Consider the following 21,815-nt stretch of genomic DNA (forward strand, 5'->3'; position numbering starts at 1 on the left):
ATCGTGATAAACCACAGCCCAGCAACCATCAAAGGATTGATTCCGGAATGCTTCAGTCTTTAATTGTGTTCACATAATAGTAACAGCAGTTAACATATTTTTAAACGTGTGAGATGTTCAGAATGTTTCTATACAGTATTACTCGTGTGAACTGTCAACTATACACCTTGATTAATTGGCCCTCTCTTCACTCATGCAGACACGTTTAGCTACAAAACATTCATGGCAAGACCCCACCCTATATTCTCTCTCTGCTCACCATGCATACCACCACCCGCACTCTCCGTACAAGCAGTTTTATTAACATCTTCGTTCCCAAAGTCCGTACTACTTTTGGAAGATCTTATTTCAATATTCTCTATAAAATAAAACTCATCTCATTCATCCCAATGGCATCGTTTAAAAAGTTAGTGAGCGATAGTGTACATGATTGCTGCACTTGTTTTTAGCCCGTTATGGACCTTTTGTTCATCATACGCTATGATGTAATATAATGTATTTTGTAAATATGTAACTTTATCACATTGTACAGTGTATGTATTTGCTTTTATTTGGCTTTGTTTTACTCTATCTGCAGCCAGGTCGGCATTGCAAATGAGAATCTCTTCTCAATTGCCTTGCCTGGATCAATAAAGGTTAAATAAATCAAAATAAATTGACAGAACAAGCTTCAAGTCATTGCTTTGAGCGTTGCATTAATTTGGTAACAGTAACTATGGTGTTTTTTTGGGGGGGGTTTTATGCAAAATTTTTAGTTGCCAGTGATCTTGAATGAAACCTCACTTTGTACACTCACCATTGACTACCTGACTGTAACTTTCTAAAAGCTATTTTCCAAGACTATAAAGTAAAAATGTTGAGCACTGTGTTTTTTATCCTTACTTGAAAACTGGATTTAGCTGTGTCATATCCCCCCCAAATGTACCATCCTAGGGAATTTAATCTCATCCCACATTTGAACTCTCTTCCATAAACTTGTTTCTCTTTCTGACTGGGGGATCAAATTCTACTCGTTTACCCTCTACCTGACACCCACGCTCTAATACCTCATGCAAATATCCTTTCGAACTATATACCCACCAGAGAAAAGTAAGCTCTCATTTTGTCTGCGTAAAACTATATATGTAGCGAATGTACAACAGTGTAATTAAACAATGTTGTGTGTATACAAATGGGGGTTGCAGTGTCTAACCACTTTTTGAGTATTTCTTGTTTATCCTATCACTCCCTTGGTTTTTCCATTGGCTGTGTCTTGAGATCATCCGTCTTTGTTAACCATAATGAGTTCTTCACCAATCCTCTTGCATGAGCACAGCACCAAGGAATTAATGGCCAATAAAGCCAGATCAATAGAGCTCACAGAGAAATCTAGTGGTCCAAAGGTCTTGTCCATGGCATTAATGCTCAAGATACTTACAGATCTTACCGTGCCACGAAGATGATTTCATTGAGATATTTGCATATTTATTGAATTTGTATTTTTAGGAAATACTGCCCTTTGTGGATGTTGAGTCATGAGTGTGGTCGATCACTTATGACCTCTAACGTGTCGATAAGTGGAAGCAGCCGGCCACCACTAACCGCAACCATTTTAGACAAAAACAATGACTTTCACTGATGACACTTATATCGATTATTCAGATAAGCATGGCGCAAGAATCACCACTTGGCCCATGGCTTAGTAATGACAGTGGCAATTTAAATCAGCTGGTTCAAATCGATTGTTGCTTATTGGTCGGTATACACTGCGGTCATTACTTTCAGAACAAGATTTACAGCATCACATTACAATATATTGTATAATATAATGCTTGGTGTTGTAATTATCGGAATGAACTGTATATCTTCAAATTGTGGCCAGGAACAATTACTTTCTCAACTACAGAACAGGGGAGGCATCTGTAACTTGTACAACCTACAATAATTGAAAAAAAATATATTTTCGAGGCAGGAAGGTTGCACAAGTGTGGACACTCTCTTATGACTGGGGATGTGGCTGTGTGACAACACAAGCCATGGTGCAATGTGAAGACAGTCATCATCAAGTGGAGAAAACACAGCACAACAGTGACATTACTAATAAGCAGACGCCCCTCAAAAATTTATGAAAAGATGAGAAGAAAACTGGTCAATGACGCTGCCAAGAGGCTGACAGCAACGCTGAATGAGCTGCAGGAATATCTGGCAAGTACTGGCTGTTAAATACAGTACGTATATGTGACAACAATCTCCCGTCTCCGTGATGTGTCTGGGCTATGGGTTAGGGTGGCAAAACAGAAATAAGTCTTATTCTACAGAGAAAAAATACACACTTGAAATTTTGCAAACATGTGGGAAAATGTGTTATGCACAGATTAAACCAAGGTTGATCTTTTTGGTCATATTTCCAGAAGGTATTTTTGGTGCAAACACAACACCAAAAGAAGACTATGCTTTTAGTGAAGCATGGTGCTGCCAGTATCATACTTAGGGGCTGGAACTGGAGTCATAGTTAAGGAAGAGGGAAATATAAACACTTCCAAATACCAGTCGATGTTTGCACAAAAACTTCTGCCAGAAAGCAAATAAAATTAAAATGTCAGGCAAAGCCTGCAAGAACATCTGAATTCCATTTGGGATTAATAAGAGGTACTTTGAGTGGTAGTAGGTGTATGCTAACTCCATTTTTATATGAGTTTGAATGTCCACCCATCCATCCATCTTCTTCCGCAGAGAAACCCAGACTACCCTCTCCCCAGCCACTTCGTCCAGCTCTTCCTGAGGCATCCCGAGGCGTTCCCAGGCAGAGGACACGTTGAACTGGTTGCCAATCAACTGCTGGGCACTTATTGATAAACAGCCTTTCACACTCATATACGTATACACTAGAGGCCGACACGGCAGTGAATTTTGACTCCCACTCCCTCCCACTCCTACAGATATTGATCTCATTTTCTACCAAGCTTGAGCTAAATTTTTACAGAATCCTGTGAAAGCCATGGTTTCTACTCCCATCATGGTTTCCCCTCCGGGTGACTGTTATCAGAGTCCTGCTCGCAGTGACTTTCGTTTCTGCTCTTACCCAATTTGTGATAGTGAAATTTGTTCCCATCCTGCTGGACCCGGTGGAAATCCCGGGAAAAAAAGGTCAGCCTTTAATATACACCTATGGACAATTTAGTGTCTTTAATTAATCTAACATGTTTTTTTAATGTGGGAGGAAGTCTGAGTGCAAGAGAAACACAAGCACGGGAAGAACACGCACACTGCATTTAGGAAGGTCTGAGTCATTATTTAAACCCATTACGAAACGGAGGCAAAGAAACCACTATCCACCGTGCTCCCTGGTCCTTTTTAAACGTAGCCTTATTGCTTGATCTGTCTCGTCTTCAACTAGCCACCGTTGATTTTGGTTCTAATATAATTTTGCTGTCTTTCTTTAATAATAGTGACATTTAAAGGATGAATATTGAAATGTGTTGTTTACCTCTCCCATGTATTTCATTTGCATGAGATGATTTATTTTCTTCTTTTTCTACCTTCGTTAATATTTTATTCTTATTTTTTTCTTCTGTTGTATATTGTTGTTGTTGTCATTTTTCCTGTTTTTACATCCTTCCCTGATGGCTCTGCATCTGCCTTGAGGCAGTCACAATCTGATGGCAGCTGTACCAAAACTTGCCTCTGGGCAACGAGACCATATTTAGCATCTTTTAAAATGCGTTGTGACCACGTGTTTGCTCTGGTTATGGTTTGTTGCTCCGGTCAACTTTGCACTTTCTATTACAAATCTTGCACCACAAATGCACACTGAGAAATGTAAATTGTTGACACACTTGAGCAGAACAAAGGCTCATGGCTCATCAATGTCGTCAATCAGCACAGGCAGCTGTGGCTTGGCATAAACAATGAGGTTCCCCAAATGCTCAACATGCGCTGATAGCTCTCCATTGCTCCACTGTATCTCAGTATCAGTCTGCAGTGGTAAGGTCAAACAGAATCAATTTCATGATGCCGATGGACTCTCTGCACACAGAAGGCATGAGGTGGCATGTTAACCATCCGGTTGGTAGTTAAACGCATAGCGACAATAATGACCGCATCAAGTTCATCAGAGTTCTCTCACTGTCTGCTGGAATGACTTCAAGTTACCGTGAATCACGTATTGCTACCGTTATCCAAGTAAAGCCGAAGAGATCAAAGGATTCATATCTGATTTAATGAGCCAATTGGGAGTTTCACTGTACAGGTCAGTGTGTACTTACACATGCAGGGCTTAATCTTTGAATACCTCAACTTCATTTTCAGAGTACTTTTAAAAAAACAAACAAAAAAAACGCAGTTTTAACAACGTGCTGTAAATAACGATGGAACATAACTAGAATAGAATGCCTCTATTGTCATGTAGTGCAGATACAACAAAAATTGGGTAATGCAAACATAAAGCACAAAGAATAATGCAATAGTAATAATAATTGCAAGCATATACCTGTACTATTGGCAAGCTGAATGTACTCACAGCTCGAAGGTTTCTCAGTCGTCATGACGGGAGCAGCTGGTTCGGTCGGCCATCGTCAAGTAGCGCGTAGCAGCGAGGCAGATGGACCTTCGACTGCTGCCAACTGTTGTACTAGTGTTGATGGAGAAAATTCTGCAAATATTAACTTTTTATTTTCTTCGTAGTTTTTGGGTCAACGTGTTAAAACGCAAAGCCGAGTTGAATCGCTGAACAAAGATGGCAGCACACTAGTGTTGGCCCGGGCGCGATATCCTCGTCTTTAAAAAGTGAAAACTTTTGATGCCATTTCAACCGTGCAAAGTAACAGCACCAAACTATTGACCACACCCATTAAACAATCCCTGGTTATCACACCTTCAACAAAGGCTATTTTTCCAGATGACATCCCAGTAGCTTGGAACATATTGACAGCAGAAACTGTTATGCCACCTGACCTTTCCAATGGAAATGCTCAATGTGTTGTCGTGCATATGGTCCTTTTAAACTTTCAAATTTTGGGAAAGAAAAAAAATTTCTATTGAGATTAGTTATTTGGAACAATTGACACCACAATCCAGACTGTCACATCATAAAACCTTTATGAACTGTCCAGGCAAAGTTTCAAGTCACATTTAACAATATTAATTAACATACAAGTAGGATTAGGTTAGCCTATGGTTAGGTTAGCAATGCGGACTCTATGTAAAATGCGCAATGACTGTCATCGGTTGAAGTCGAATCCATGAGTTAATCGTTGAGTTGGGAACCAGTTCTCGATACCTCTCCCTATTCACAAAAGGTTGGTTAGCACAGGTTGCAAGTGAGAGTCCAATTAAGCCAAAAGCAGTTTAATAGCAGGAGCAGGAAACATTGATTAGAAGAGTAGAGTCACCACTTATGCACAGTCATCCTCCTGACAATGAGCTCCGTCTGTCATGTCCGGAAACACGCTGTACACTCTGGAAATACTGTAAGTACTTAAACAACACCGGTTTCGTTCAACTGCAAAAGTGAAAAGACTGCTTACATCATGGAAACCATCATGGACATTCTTATTCTTATCACATTTCTCGTCTTTAGCCGCTGTCATTTTTTCTGACAAAAAAAAAATGTTGCAAAAGCAAAGGAAAAATCAAATCATAGTTCCAGTTTGATGTGCAAAATTGGCAGATCCTATCCTACTTGTGTCTGTGCACTTCCAGTGGGAGGTTAAGACGAGGCCACCACCAGAGTGTGTGCGTGCGTGCGTGTGTGTGTGTGTGTGCGTGCGCGCGTGTGCGTGCGCGTGCGTGTGTTCGCTTGAGTGGGTGTGCGTGTAATCACATTGGCAGGGTTGGCTGCAGGTCCTCGCCACCTTGTTGGTATGCCAGCAGGGCTCAGTCTTCTCGTTGACGATCGTTTTCATGCAGCTTTTGATGGCAATAAATTGCACATTTTGTCAACCCGCTGGTGTTGTCAGCAAGAATATTAGGTACAAATTATGCATTATTATAGGCTAATATCAGTCCACATAAACTGTAATACTTCAATATACCCCAGTCATCATCAAAAAGGAGTCCGTTTTGTTTTTCTCCTTGGGTTTCTGTATTTATTTAGTGTGATTCCAGCAGAAAAGGGCATCATTAGTGTTAAAGAGGAGAATTTGGATGACAAAATGGAAGTTTGGCATCAAAAGTGTTACGCGCATCTCTGTCCTGGCAACACTATGACAACCTTAGATCAATAATAGCAATCAATCAATCAATATTATGCCCCACCAACTGTGTCCTGGTTCACGGTATAATGTTGAAAATGACACCCATGAAAATGTTAGCCTGAAACCTACTTTTGGATACTGTTGCTTTAAATTCTAAATTTGGTAAATTCTGGAGTGTCCAACTCTGTGCTGAAATTCTGTCTGGTCACATTTTCCAAAAATACGGCGCAAGGAGCAAACCAACCAAAATGGCTGGCAGCAATGAAGTCTCCATGGCATCCTCCTCTTCTGGCATTTTATTCCCTGTTATTCAACTTTGCCTTTCTATAGCCTCCTACATTTTCACTCCCACCTGGCATCTCTCCCCCCTCTTTCTCTTTTTAGCGCCTCTGCCTCTGAATCATTAATGCCAGGCATGTCATCATGATCGCTGTGGATGTGAGCTGCGTTCAGAGTGATTATTCCTTCTTGCTGTGCTCACTTGATCTTCCACTTGCTCCAGCACACTGGCAACTAGCATGACTTCTAACATGGCCCATCATCAAATATTCATTGAAAGGCTCAAATTAACATAAATGACATACGTGGTTGTACTTGCACACACTTTTCTTGGTGCCCTCTCGATCAGTGAGTTTCTAATTGCAGAGACCCACTTGGCAACTTTATTTGTGTGTAGCCTGAGGTGATTCATATTCATCCTCTGCTTGAACTGCTCCCACCTATTCAAACATATCGTACATTTTCATATTTCTAACTTTAGAAAGCATTGGAAATTCACACAAATGCTTAAGAAATAATTATTTATTTTACAATAAATAGATGTGAATGAATAGTGTGCTTGCTAGACTGAGAAATAAAATCCGGTACAAGTAATCCCAACCACAAGCAAAATGTAGTGTTTTTGAGCATTGCTGCAGGGGTTTGAACATACGCAATGGCAATTAGTTCACTTTAAAAGGACATCATTTAATGCTTAGTTAATATATTAATATTCAGTCCACAAGTAAGGACAACAAAAAGAATGTGGAATATACTTTGAGCTCTGAAAATGGGCCCGTGTCAATATTTTTATTACTGCAATAAGAATTCCACGTGAACATATATTATCGAAATAGTCTTGTGTGACAGTAAACTTTGTGCACTTATACTGTCCCTTCATACTTTTACATTAGTGCTGTTCATCTCTCAGCAAAAATATTTTCACAATATGATGATGATGATGATTATAGTAGAGGCCCATTAACAAAGCATTCTACTGCCATAGCTGCCATCACTACAGGCACGGAGGGGAAAGAAAAAAGAAAAGAAAAGAAAAACTGGATTTCTGGAGAAAGGAGGTAGGAGGAAGCACAGAGACTTTAAAGATGCTGACATTTCCGGTAAATAAGCATGGTCAAACAACATGGTTATTTACTGTAAAGATTTTTTAATGCTTTGGCCTTTATTCCACAAGAAAACTGGGTTTTAGGTCAGGCTTTGTCTCCTCTGAAATAAATTGTGAAAAAAAATTAACATTTTCCTAATCTGTTTTTGTTTTTCCAAATGGAATTGGTGCGCATTGCTTTTTGTTACGTGTACGAACAACAGGTCACTGATCACCGGTCACCAGCTCTTCCAGCTCCTTCCCTCAGGTAGGCGCTACCGATCAATGCAAACTAGAACTAGTAGACATTCCAACAGCTTCTTCCCTCTTGCAATCAACTTCTTAAACAGCTAATTTATAATTCCATTACAACAAGCTGGCAATTTTTTGACTTGAGTTCGTTGTCACATTTCTGTGGGGCCAATTATGTATTACTCGTGCACTCACTGTAGTTGTCTCGCCGTGCTGCACTATTTGCATATACTGGCCACTCATGCCAGAGTAGCATCTGCTCCATTTGCACACTGATTGAGGAGTATCTGTAACATTTGCACAACCATTGTCCCAGATTATCGCACTACTCGTCACTTTAAACCGCATACACTCCTTGAAGTCTCAGTGCCCTTTTCACAATGGTCATTGCACCGGACTATTGCGATATTAGCCATTCGAACTGCTCTAAGTGCTAGAGGACTCTGCATCTTTTTGCACAATTGTTTTTTGTCAATGTCTTTATGTCTCCACAGTGTTCTGTAAATTGACTGTCTGTTGTACTAGAGCGGCTCCAACTACCGGAGACAAATTCCTTGTGTGTTTTGGACATACTTGGCAAATAAAGATGATTCTGATTCTGATGGTGTAGTGGTACATTCGCCTGACTTTGGTGCAGGCAATGTGGGTTCAGGCTCCAGCACCCTGTGATCCTGAACAGAATAAGCGGTGTTGAGAAAGGATGAATGCAGTACAAAGAACCTATATAGTCTTGGAGAAGGAACGAAACATACTCATCTTAATCATCCAGGAAAGAGACAGCTCGATAGTGAAGCTTAAATCTGATTCAGACGGAGCAGGGAGGAGCTGATGAGACGAGCGCCAAAATATTGTTTCTTAACAAAAAATTCAGACAGTCCAGAACAGACTGCAACACAGTTGTTTCTTTTACAATCGGTGTTGTGCATCTCACTTCACTTCTTGCTTTGTCTTGCAAGCAAGCATTAGGCTTGGATGTTCTGTTCATATTGCCTTGTGTTGTGCTTGTCACTTGTTCAAATTTGACAGTTTTTTAATTTTCCTAAAAGCTGTTGGACACAGAAGAACCCATTTCATTTTTGGCCAGATGCAACTTGTGTACGACATGAAGTCAAGCATTTTTACACCGGTTATCAATTCCTATTTTGGTGTTGGCTGCTGCCTCTGCTCCCAAGTCACAATCTGTAATCTCAGGAGCATGTGACATATAAACTTTCAACACAGCATAGGAAAAAACACGCTCCCAAAAACTTCTACCGGTCCCAAAGAATCCAGTAAAGATCATTAGTTCAAAAGTGACAAACACAGTTTGGCTCTCCTTTAATGTGTCACTCGTTCCTAATTTCACAGTGATTTATTAATGCGGTAAATCTACAGATGGCATTTTAAATTTGACAGTAACCTCCCAATGTGGCTTGAGTCAAATCACCCATTTTGGAAAACTAGATTGGATGTTTATTTACAAATGTTGGACGTTTTTTTTTTTTACAAATCTATGTACATTTTTTTCATTTATTTTGTTTTGAAATAGGAGTGAACTCACACCCTGATTATTGTTTTATTTACTGATTGTAAACCCTCAAGGGGAAATTTAACTTGCACTTTGCTGTATATTTTATACTTTTTTATACTCTGTGTAACACTTACACTTCACACGGTGTACCAGATCACACACAAGCAGGCATGCTAGGAGTGATGTCAGTGTGAATAGGCATGCGAATATTGCTACATCTCTTGAGGTAGTGGTGGGTCGTTGCCTTGATCTAGGGCACCTAAAGAATAGCCAGGAAGCAAACTAGCACTTCTCGCCACCAACTTGCCATTTTATTTTTTTTATTATTCTTTTTTTTTTACCGTGGCAGGACTGGAACTGTGATCTTACAGTTACAAAGTAGTGTTATTTTATCCCACCTAACAGTGCAATACAGACACTGGTCGACAAAATCTTCCTGTACCCCATCTGTTAAAGAAAGAAAGCCAACAATGGTTTTAAATTGCTGCAATCGAGCAATTTCGATAGCTCTCAGTGAAACTTGTCAACGGGTGTTTTGGCCCACTCGTTTTGAGCTCCTTTGCTGAGCCTTCACCTAAATCCTGTTGAACAGGTGTGGAAGGAGCTGAAACTGAATCTGGATAAGGCACTCATCAAATCTGAGACAGCTGAAGCAGTTTATATTTAAAGTTATGGAAATTATATATAATATACTGTTATTTACAAGCACACACACACACCCTCTGTGCATTGTAAGGAGCTTTCTTGTCTTGATTTCAGTGGCTTGCATTTCTTCCAGTGGCCAGGGTATTATGCTATGGGTATCTGATTACTGGCAAGGCATATTTGTTAATGGCCTGGATCTTATTCTTTCCATTCAGCTGACTATTCAGGATCTGTTTGGCTGTGGCTGTCCTTCGAGCTGCCTCCTAATGGTTGCCATTTTCCTGTGGAATTCCAAGGTATTTGTATTTGTCCTGCAAATCTGTTATGCTGCCCTTAGGTAGTTCTAGTCCCTTGGTTGTGATCATCCTCCCTCGTCCAGATTTCATTGGCCCGCACTTATCTAGTCTGAATGACATTCCAATGTCATTGCTGTATATCCTTGTGAGGTGGATCAGGGAGTTGATAATGTGCTCGTTCTTGGCATACAGCTTGATGTTAGCCGTGTAGAGGAGGTGGCTGATCGTTGTTCCAATTCTGAACCGATACCCGAAATCGCTCTTGGTTATGATCTCGACTCAAAGAGTTCATGCCTATGCAGAACAACAGCAGGGACAGATAATTTTCTTGGAATATTCCACATTTGATGTTCACCTGTGCAACTGGCTTTGAGTTGTCCTCCAGAGTTGTCTTCCACGGTCTCATTGAGTTAAATGTTCCTTGGATCCTTGTAGAGCATCATGTGTGTGGGATCACCACGTGGGTGGTTGGGTAGCTCAGTGGGTAACACTGCTGACTTTGGACAGAGTGTAGCCGGATTCAAATCCCAGTCAGGGCAACAATGGTAACATCCAGGTGGGTCCTTCGGCAAGACCCTTCACGCTATATGTCGATGCTGCGGATGAATGATACACATGATGATGCTGGTTCAATCCAACCAATTGGCTGATATCTGCAGTTATTCTAGAGATGTTTGGTTACAAAAGGAACGAAGCAAGGGCAACCTGCATGGAAGAGAAAGCTTGAGACAAAAAAAGGGCAACCCAGCGAGAGTTAAGCCACCCAACAAAGCAACGGTGTGGGAAATTAAGGAAGAACTGCTCAAGAAATACAAGATGTCAACAGCTGAGGCACATAAGGCTACCAAGCAAAGAACCGCCCAAGGTGGCATCACACAACACCATGTTTATTATTTACAGATAAAATCCACCTCTTTCAATTGATCCTGCCTCTAAACTAGTTGTAGCACTCATAGATGCTGCTCTGAAGGTGCCAAATAAATCCTTTTCCGGCTTTTCCAATCCAACCAGAAACGTTGTTGGCCGACCTATGATCACAATGTCCGCTTTTTCTTAAAAAGTATGTCTTGAAAATGAATTTGTAATCATGTCCGACAGTCATCCAGCTCTGGTAAACCAATCAGAGTGATGACTGTGAGTGTGATTGGTCGTTTGTCTATATGTGCCCTGTGATTGACAGAGGACCAGTCCAGGGTCCAGGCTCCAGTAACGAAACGACCCCAGTGAGCACAATAAAGGTGAAACCTCAAAGTTTTTAGTTTAGAAAAAAAAGTAACGAACGCTTAGTAGTGATGTCAACAATCTGGCTGAGGTAAGTCAAAAGGGTGAGTCGAGAGTACTCAGGAAGAATATGCAGCAAACAAATAATGAAGTGACAGTAGCACTGCTGCTTTATGTCTGTGCACTTTAACTTCAGCCCTGCGAGCCTTTGCACCTGTGATCCCCAAATCACTGCAATCCAATTTTACACTCTCATAAACAGTTTAATCCAAAACCACAAGGTACATTCTTAAATAAAAAGACACCCTAATTCAGCGTGTTTCCATGAGCTATTTTCCAAGCTTCAGTTTATTTTTGACCACTTCCTGACTGTATTTGAGACAACAACTTGAGCTTTGGAGGCTCTTTAGGAGCTTCTGCTGTGTTGCCTCATGTTTGTATTTAACTCAGGGGATTCAGTAATGGCCATTCCCCATGTCCCAGAGCTAACTAGTTTCCAATTTTGGCTTAAAGGCCAACATAAGCATCTGAGGCGCCATTATGATCTTAACACAATAGCCTTGTTATAAACACAGTATTAAGTCTTTCTTTGGTTTCTTCCCCCTAACAAAATGAATACACAGACTAGACTGTCTTGAAATTATAGGCTTAAAATTGAAATTTAACTGCCAGTTATTGGCTGAGAGCAGTTAATGTGTGTTTACCCAAAACCGATGGATAATCACAAGAGCATCAGAATCAGAATCATCTTTATTTGCCAAGTATGTACAAAAAACACACATGGCATTTGTCTCCGGTAATTGGAGCCGCTCTAGTACGACAACAGACAGTCAATTGACAGAGAACACTTTTGAGACATAAAGACATTGACAAAAAAAACAGTCACTGAGCAATAAAGGGTTGCTAGTTATCTGGTAATGCCGGTACATTATTATTATTTTTTTGACAATTGTCCTCTAGCACTTAGAGCAGTTTGAATGACTAATATAGCAATAGTCCGGTCCAATGACCATTGTGCAAAGGACGCCGAGACTTCAAGTGAGTAGTGCGATAATCTGGGACAATGTTGATTGTGCAAATGTTGCAGATACTCCTCAGTCAGTGTGCAAATGGAGCAGATGCTACTCTGGCATGTGTGGCCAGTATTGGTCAACAACAGATATGCAAATAGTGCGGCGTGGCGAGACTACTACAGTGAGTGCACGAGTAATTGGCCCGACAGAAATGTGACAACAAACTCAAGACAAAAAAAATGCCAGCATGTTGCAATGAATTGTAGGTTAGGTGTTTAGGAAGTTGATTGCAAGAGGGAAGAAGCTGTTGGAATGTCTGCTAGTTCTAGTTTGCATTGATCGGTAGCGCCTACCTGAAGGAAGGGCATCTGGTGATCATGGATGAGTTTGTTACATGATATAGATCCATCCATCCATCCATTAATTTTCCATACCGGTAATCCTCAATAGGGTCGTGCCTGTGCTGGAGCCCATTCCAGCTGACTCCAGGCAAGAGGCAGGGCACACCCCGAACTGGTCGCCAGCCAATCACAGGGCACACAAGACAAACAACCATTCCCATTTATAGTCACACCTACGGACAATTTAGAGTCTTCAATTAACCTACCATGCTTGTTTTTGGGATGTGTGAGAAAACCAGAGTACCTGGGGGAAAAAAAACACTAAGGCACGGGGAGAACATGTAACATGAACAGGTGAGGCCGGATTCAAACCCGGGTCCTCAGAACTGTGAGGCAAATGTGCTAACCAGGCAGACCGTGCTGCCACACAATATACATTTTCAATTAATTCCATGCAATATTTAAAAAAAAAAAGAAAAAAAAAAAGATCACATGATAATGTTAGCAGCACGGTGGAAGACTGGTTGGAGCGTCTGCCTCACAGTTCTGAGGACCGGTGTTCAATCCTGTGTGGAGTTTGCATGTTCTCCTGTGTGGGTTTTCGCCGGGCACTCCGGTTTCCTCCCACAACCCAAAAACATGGCTGGTAGATTGATTGAAGACTCTAAATTGCCCGTAGGTTTGAATGTGAGTGCAAATGGTTGTCTGTTTTCTATGTGCCCTGCAATCGCATGGCGACCAGTTCAGGGTGTAGCCTGCCTCCCACCCGAAGATAGCTGTGATAGGCTCCAGCAGCCCGCGACACTAGTGAGGATAAGCAGTACAAAAAATGGATGGATGGATGAAATTATTATTATTATTATTAAATTTTTTTGGGGTACTTTAAATAATTTTACATGGGTCTCTAACTACAACCCCAATTCCAATGAAGTTGGGGCGTTGTGTTAAACATAAATAAAAACAGAATACAATTATTTGCAAATCATGTTCCACCTATATTTAATTGAATACACAACAAAAACAAGATATTTAATGTTCAAACTGATAAACTTTATTGTTTTTAGCAAATAATCATTAACTCTAACATTTAATAATCAAGTTATATGGCTGCAACACGTTCCAAAAAAGCTGGGACAGCGTCATGTTTACCACCCACCTGTTCCCAATTAGCCAATTAGATGTTCCAAACAGGTGTTTGTTGAGCATTCCTCAACTTTCTCAGTCTTTTTTGCCACCTGTCCCTGGATAGTTTCTTTTATATAATTTATTTCTCTTATGTTCTTCTTATCTCAACACAACCCTTTTTAAGGTGGGCCCTTCTTTAAAAAAAAATAAATAAAAATAAAACGTGTTGCAAATAAAAACACGGAATGCCAGAGGAAAAGCAAAAAGTGAATTTCATGCCTGGTGAACTGCAGTCTTGTCTGTTGCTGATGTCCCACATGATGGTGGTTTGAACTCCAAAGTTCTATACGACGGGATTTTGGCTGCCATGATTAAACAAGCCTGATCGGCGGCGATTTTTTTTTGCAGCAGTGCCCGCAATCTAGTCAGCCAGCCAGCAGGGGGCGAATGTATGGTTAAGCCTTCATTAAGCAATGGCACTTCGCCTAAAATAGCAATGATGTCCAATGTAGTAATATATGAAGCTTTTATTTTGAAGTTGGCCCTCTCAGCACGTTGGTGGAGAGGCAGTGGGTCACGGTAAGACACAACAATGGCTGTAGCAGCTGCCTTGACCTCAACTTTTCAGCTGGCCTGACTGCAATGAAAAAAACGGTGGGAGTAAATAGAGAGGAAAATCACAACTGTCGAGTTTTTTGCAGGCTGTGACCGTGCACGATTGACCAATGGTCAAGCTGAACAATGGCGACATACCCTTCCTTGAAAATTCTCTATATGGACAGGGATTTTCAAATGAAAAGTCGGTGCTTGCAGAGAAAGGTTATTGGCTTCTATGCATTCACTGTATTTGCTTCCATTAAGTTGCAATTCATGATGACTCTTTGTAAAACCATATTTATTCAGTTAGCCCTTTGTAAAGTAGATTTTTTTTAAGGTACATTTATTTTTTTTTATTATTATTTATCATTTCTTCTCTTTTAAAAATTCATTTTGCACAGAAAACTCATAGATATTGTTTGTTGAAACGCAACAGTGCAATAAAATAAAGATTTTTTTCCTACCATGAGGAATAATCATGATTAAAAATTGTTTACAATATTGATCAAAATAATTGCGACGCATATTTTGCCCATAATTGTGCAGTCCTAATTTACACCAATTTATTTGTGAGAGTCAGAGCTCCTTTTTGTTACCCTTGTGCTGGATTATAAACTTTGGCGATGAATTATGGCGGCGTTAGCCAGTTTCATGCAGGCTTCTTGTCTGCAGGAAAACAGGAAAAATGAATTCCTTTGATTATGTCTGTATTCTGTTGTGTTGGGTCGACCATCATTAATGTCTTTGTGTGCCTTTTATTTTGCTGACAAACTGCAGTACATACAGTATATCAAAAACAATGCTTGTTGTTGGAGATGATTTGTATTTGCTATTTTGAGGATTGTTCTCAACAGAGTTTAATGTACTTTTCTTAAATTTGACAAGTATACTGTTGGTACTCAGTGTGTCAGAACAGCTGGTGTTCCACTTTGGAGATTTCACTGCATTGGTTAGATGCATAAAGATAAGATTGATTGTGAGGGAAGTAGGTGCAGGCTTTGGCTTCCATCAATGATGCAACGAGCAGAAAGGTGTCTCAGGGTGTGTCAGCCTTGTGATTGACAAGTGATCTGACCAGGGCGTACCTTACTCAACCGCCCAACTCTCCTTGTGACCCTGAACAAGATAAGTGGAGTAGAAAATGGATGGGTGGATGTTTTTTTTCCCCTTTTTTTCTGAGTGCATTGATGTGTGGGTTGCGCATGGCTCATTGTGCATTGTGCAACGGGTCACTTAAACAGCTGGCTGTCAGTCCAATTGTGAATTTGCATTGCAGTGTGTGTGTCAGCGTGCATTTGGATGAGGAGAAGTAGTTCAACTGTAATTTTATTAACATAGTACGGGTAATGTGAAGTATTTTTTAACTGTCTGGCTTAAATCTAATAATGAAACATAATTGAAGAATGATTTATATGAAAATGAGGTCTGTGTGGTTTCTGACAGAACCTTGAATCAATTAACTTCATTCAATTTCTCACTCTCAATCAATTTAGCTAGCAGCTAAAACATTTTTACTTTTTGATTTCATCAACATAACTTTCCAATTTTCATTCTGTAACATGATTGGGAGTGTCAATATGTCACATTTCCTTGATCATAATGAGTTAGTAAAATCATATTTTTGTGCTTGTAGCTACAAATGACTTTTGTAATGTTACTTGTTTCAAATATCTAGACTGTCTCACTATTATTCTGCTGTGGTTCTCACCCCTAGTCCCCTTGTCCACACTGTCCTTCTGTCTGTCCCCTAAAACCATTTTCTGTCTGGTTGAATTTTCCATAATGTGCACGTCGCACCAGGAACAGGCCTCCTGGAATGACCCAGAACACACTACAGGAGAGACTATGTCTTCTGGCTGGTCTGGGAATACCCCAGAAGCCCCTCGGAGGAGCTGCTTGAAGGTGCTGAGGAGAGGGAAGTCTGGACTACCCTGCTTTAGCTGCTTCCCCCACAACCTGACCGTGGATCAGCGGAAGGAAATGGATGGATGGATCCTCCTGGTTTCATGCTGTAGTTGTATTCAAAGAATTATGGGATATGTTTCGCTCTGAATGATGCTCCAGATAGATACTTCCATTTGAGCCGTGGACACATTTGTCGGCCGGATTCGAAGGAGCCTTCACACTTTATCGAACTGGGACAGCCATAGCGTGGCGTGCTAACGTCACCACCCTTCAAATGCAGCCTTTGTAGACTACAAACCCTGGATTGAAACAGAGCCAAGGCCTACATCCATGTAGACCTCTGCCACAACTTTTCTGGGCAAAAATATTTTACTCATTACAGCACTGGCATGGGAAGAGGAGTTCAGAGCATTCAGTGATCCCTCTAGGTAATTCTTTTGGGCAATTATTATTGGCTCTAGAAATTAGTAGACTAAGTGGAAATTTAGTCAATTTTCCATCCCATTATTTTTATATATATCAGGTGTCTGAGCACAGACTACCCTCTGGATGGTAGACTGTGCAATTTAAAACTTGTAAAACAAGAACAGAAGAATTGAATTCTTCAGCAGATACAAGAAACACTCATGCGATATATCCTATGCAAGTCATACACTTGACTTCTGAGGTATAGATAACCCGTTCACCATAAAAGTGGCCGCTCTATATTTGCTACATTATATATGTGGCTGTGATGGTTTGTCAATTTGTAGACATGAGAAAAGAAACAGTTTTGCATGCATCGCCAATTATTTTCTGTAGTTGTAGTATAAATGAGAATTAAATATTTTTCTTAACTATGAGTTCTTAAATCTTTATCCTGACTCAAAGGACAGTAAACCAAACACGTGTTGTATGAATGGTGTCCCAATAGGAACGACAAATGTTTAATTTATGTTTCACTACCATCCTTCTGGTTGGCACAATACCATTTACAATGCAGACATAACGAACAACTGTTGACATAAATCTTTCATAAAGAGCGACAAAAATGGGCAGCTGTTGACTCCATGGCAGTTCACAGAACAGTTCAAGAAGACGATGGCTTCATAAAAAATGTAAGCGCCTCTTGATGGGTTGTCTGGGTTGGTAGGAGAGAAAAGAGCAGATATAATGCTGATTTGCAGACCGAAGGAACATCATATGCATTGAAGGACTAGTCTTCATGACAGGACAGTGCTGTAGAATGACATGTCGACACAGTGGGATGTCACGAAAATTTTTATTCAGCTGCTTCTACAAATTGAACATATTTCCACTGAAGCTAAAATCGTAAAGTAGCCTACTATATTTCTGCACGTAGAAGCCAGAGGTTTTTGGTTACTCAGCTGTAAACAGACGGAGGTATCTATTTGAGGGAGACGTACTGTATATCCCATCGAGTTGTCGCGGGGCTTTTCCACGCTGCAACCAGAGAAACTACTAGCCACCAGCTCGCTCAGGGGATAACAGGCTTCCAGACGCTGCGGACCAGCAGCAAGCCCGTCCAATACGTCTCCGCCTTGCTTTTGAGTTTTGTGTTGGTCTGTGGGTCCACATAACAGAAACACATCAGGGAAGATGAATGACTTCAGAAAATACTGTCATCTAATCTTATCAGATTTTTTTTCTTTCATAATTGCGATTTAATATAATAATTAATATAATAATAATAATATAATATAATAATAATTTTTTTCAAGGTTCTCTTCTCATCTATTTCTTAACACAAGCAATAAAATAATCTGTATTACAATAACAATATCTGATTTTTTTAAAATATATAATTATATGAAAGAGTTCCTTTGTCTACTTTAATTACAGTTGTAAATTACGTACTCAAGACGTCTTAAGACGTCTACCAAACAAGTGTGGCGTAAACATGAGTATATAAATCAGATTACAACAGTAAAGAATATGAATCTGTGGCTTTATCACTTCAACTTTTGATGTTATATGAAACATATGTAAACATGTGGACTGCACTACCACTGCACTACTAAAGCCTACTGATCACCAGTCAGTAACATCATACAGTATGTCGTACACTGTACTAAAGTCTGTATACTCACCACCATGTCAGTCAGTGAGTGATCCCTGTCGTGTAGTACTTGGCCCACTTGACACACTGGTGTTTTTTTTTTTTTTTTTAAGCCATGTTATATATGGCCTTTACTTACTTTTGTAGATGCTGGAATAAGTATGTAGTATTGCCTTACGTGTTGTGTTTACAACTATGGGAGCAAGACATTACTTTGTGCTTTACTTTGTGCCGCATCGTCTTTGAAAAATTAAAAACAGGCCCAGAAACACGAAGTACTAACCCTCTTTGACAAAATGTTGACTCTCTGTGTCCTCTTTTGGTTCTGCCAAGGTTCAAAGATATTGTAGCGTAAACCTTCGTTTTGTTACTATTGTTTTGGAGTGCTGTATTTTTTGTTTTTGGTTTGTTTTTCTCAAGAGCATGAAGGACACGTGAGGGGTGTGAAGTTGTGAAAGTGCTTTGTGAGTGGATGAGCAGGCGGGGGGAGTGGGAAGTGCAAGTGTATACGTGAGAGAGAGGCAAAAGGGGAGGTGGTGACACTTGAAGCTTAATTCTTCATTTGGCGTGGTGACGGTCTTTTTTTTTTTTTTAAATCGCAGCTTTTGCAATTTGAAAATTGCATTGTACTACGAAGCAATGTCGGTTTGAATTTGGTTAATCGTTCAGCCCTAAACTAAGGCACTCAGTTCTTTTTATAGTTTTGGGAGTGGCAACTCGTGCTAGAAGCCAAAGTGCATTACTTGGCTCCATTTTAGCCACACCCATAAAATCCAGAAAACTGAAATGGAGAAAAACAGTTTACACTATAGCTCCACAATTGTGTACTCCACAGTTCTCAGTCTTTGCACTTTTTCAGCAATTATCTTCAAATATCCATCCATTCCTCCATTTTCTGAGCCGCTTATCCTCACTAGGGTCGCGGGCATGCTGGAGCCTATCCCAGCTATCATCAGGCAGGAGGCAGGGTACACCCTGAACTGGTTGCCAGCCAATCGCAGGTCACATACAAACAAACAACATTCAAACTCACATTCACACCTACGGGCAATTTAGAGTCCCCAATTAATGCATGTTTTTGGGATGTGGGAGGAAACCGGAGTGCCCGGAGAAAACCCACGCAGGCACGGGGAGAACATGCAAACTCCACACAGGCGGGACCGGGGATTGAACCCCGCTCCTCAGAACTGTGAGACTGATGCTCTAACCAGTCGTCCACCGTGCCGCCTATCTTCAAATATGTATAATGTATTTAGAAACAAATCTCTGAATTCACTTTACAGGGTCTTTAAGTTCATTACATTTGCAATTAACCTCTGAGAACTGCTTTCAAATATTAAAGTACAATTTTAACTTTTTTGTGCAATACATTTTAGTTGAATTATTTATCCATCCATCCATTTTCTGAGCCGCTTCTCCTCACTAGGGTCGCGGGCGTGCTGGAGCCTATCCCAGCTGTCATCGGGCAGGAGGCGGGGTACACCCTGAACTGGTTGCCAGCCAATCGCAGGGCACATAGAAACAAACAACCATTCGCGCTCACAGTCATGCCTACGGGCAATTTAGAGTCTCCAATTAATGCATGTTTTTGGGATGTGGGAGGAAACCGGAGTGCCCGGAGAAAACCCACGCAGGCACGGGGAGAACATGCAAACTCCACACAGGCGGGGCCGGGGATTGAACCGGGGTCCTCAGAACTGTGAGGCTGACGCTCTAACCTGTCGTCCATCGTGCCGCCTTGAATTATTTAAGTACAGTTTATTTCTCTATATTCGAACAATGTTAATGTTCACACCCTATATCGAGTTAGTTTTTTACAATATGAAATGCCGCTTTTAGCAATACAACCCCTGCCATGTTTTTGATGAACACTTAAGCCTAGTACACTTCTGTATTTTAATTTTGGTCATAATGGTGATACTTGGAGACCCAAGTATTTTTCTAGGTGGTGCTTGGTGTAAAATGTTTGGAACCAGTTGAAATGAAAACCCTGTCAATGTGTTAAAGAACGTTACAGTATGACTATGCAATCCACACACACACACACACACACACACACACACACACGGATCTAAAATCCACAGCGCCATTAGTGCAATAACAAAAACATTTGGGTAGATAAGTTATAATGCAATCAGGCCAGCTTTCTCTGAATCAGTGCAACTCAAGTATTAAAAATTGATAAGCTCTAGTCTCTGGCAGACGTCCCCCGTGAACTGTGATGCACACAAACACATGCATTGTAACGTCCATATCATAATCCGCTCATACCAGAGCCTTCTTTGAAAATAAATGCAAACATTCGCACATCCTTTGGGCAGCTGGTTGGCCTGGGTGCAAGTGACAGTTACGGGTCATTATTGCCCTGTGACCCTCTCGCCTCATCTGCACCAGTTTTTCCAATTTTAATGCAATACACTCCCACCACACACAATTACGGTACAGGGGTAATGGTTGCCAGTCGGGTAACCTGGTACCCAATCTGTGTTGGTGGTGTTCCAGTGGGGGCACTTTGGTGGGCTCGGGCCCTCCCTGGGTCCGGGGGGGTCTGTGGTGTCCCCCTGCCTGGGTCCACTGCTAGAGGGCTTGCTGGCGCGGCCCCTAGGTGAAAAACTGAAAAGTGATTAAAAAAAAAAAAAAAAAGCACAGATGTGCCAGCACCCGGCCCGGCGCCTGCCCCATCATGCCTAGTGCCAGTTCCCCAGGGTACCCTGAATGAGATGTGAGTGTGCCCAATGTGGGGATTATGTACAGTGTGAGTAGAGGTAAGAGGCTCGACCAGGGGTCGGCAACCCAAAATTTTGAAAGAGCCATATTGGACTAAAACAACAAAAAACAAATCTGTCTGCAGCGGCTAAAAAATGAAAAGCCTTATGTAAGCCTTATAATGAAGGCAACACATGCTGTAAGTGTCTATATTAGCCTACGATTATTATTTTTCCTGCAGTGCATCCTGGAGAGAATAACGCACCATGTGACTACTCTGCTTTACGATGGCGTTTTAAGTTTAACTTCCATTATGGATGTTATGTTTCGTTGCATTGATGAAATTATAGAAATATATATATTTTTTTTTTCTGTCATTTTTATTTTGAGGATTCAAAAAACATGCCTCCTGTAATTTCAGACGTCCCTATGGAAATAAAATGCAGTCCCCTTCAATCCTCAATAATACAAACAATCCTCTTCTCTTTCCCCCGTTATCTGGGCAACAGACAGAGTGTAATAAAACATAGCCTGCAATTATAAAAATAAAAAAGCAGCCTTTTGAAAAAGTAAGTACTACAAAAATAAGACAGTTTCATTTTGGTTAAT

General features: G+C 40.7%; 1 protein-coding gene across 2 annotated transcripts in view; it reads left to right on the forward strand.

Moving 5' to 3' along the window:
* LOC133476232 (zeta-sarcoglycan) overlaps window positions 1-21,815 on the forward strand; it is a 305,172-nt gene that overhangs the window by 92,065 nt on the left and 191,292 nt on the right. The window lies entirely within an intron of this gene.

Source organism: Phyllopteryx taeniolatus, chromosome 4, assembly GCF_024500385.1.
Source record: "Phyllopteryx taeniolatus isolate TA_2022b chromosome 4, UOR_Ptae_1.2, whole genome shotgun sequence".
Lineage (NCBI taxonomy): Eukaryota > Metazoa > Chordata > Actinopteri > Syngnathiformes > Syngnathidae > Phyllopteryx > Phyllopteryx taeniolatus.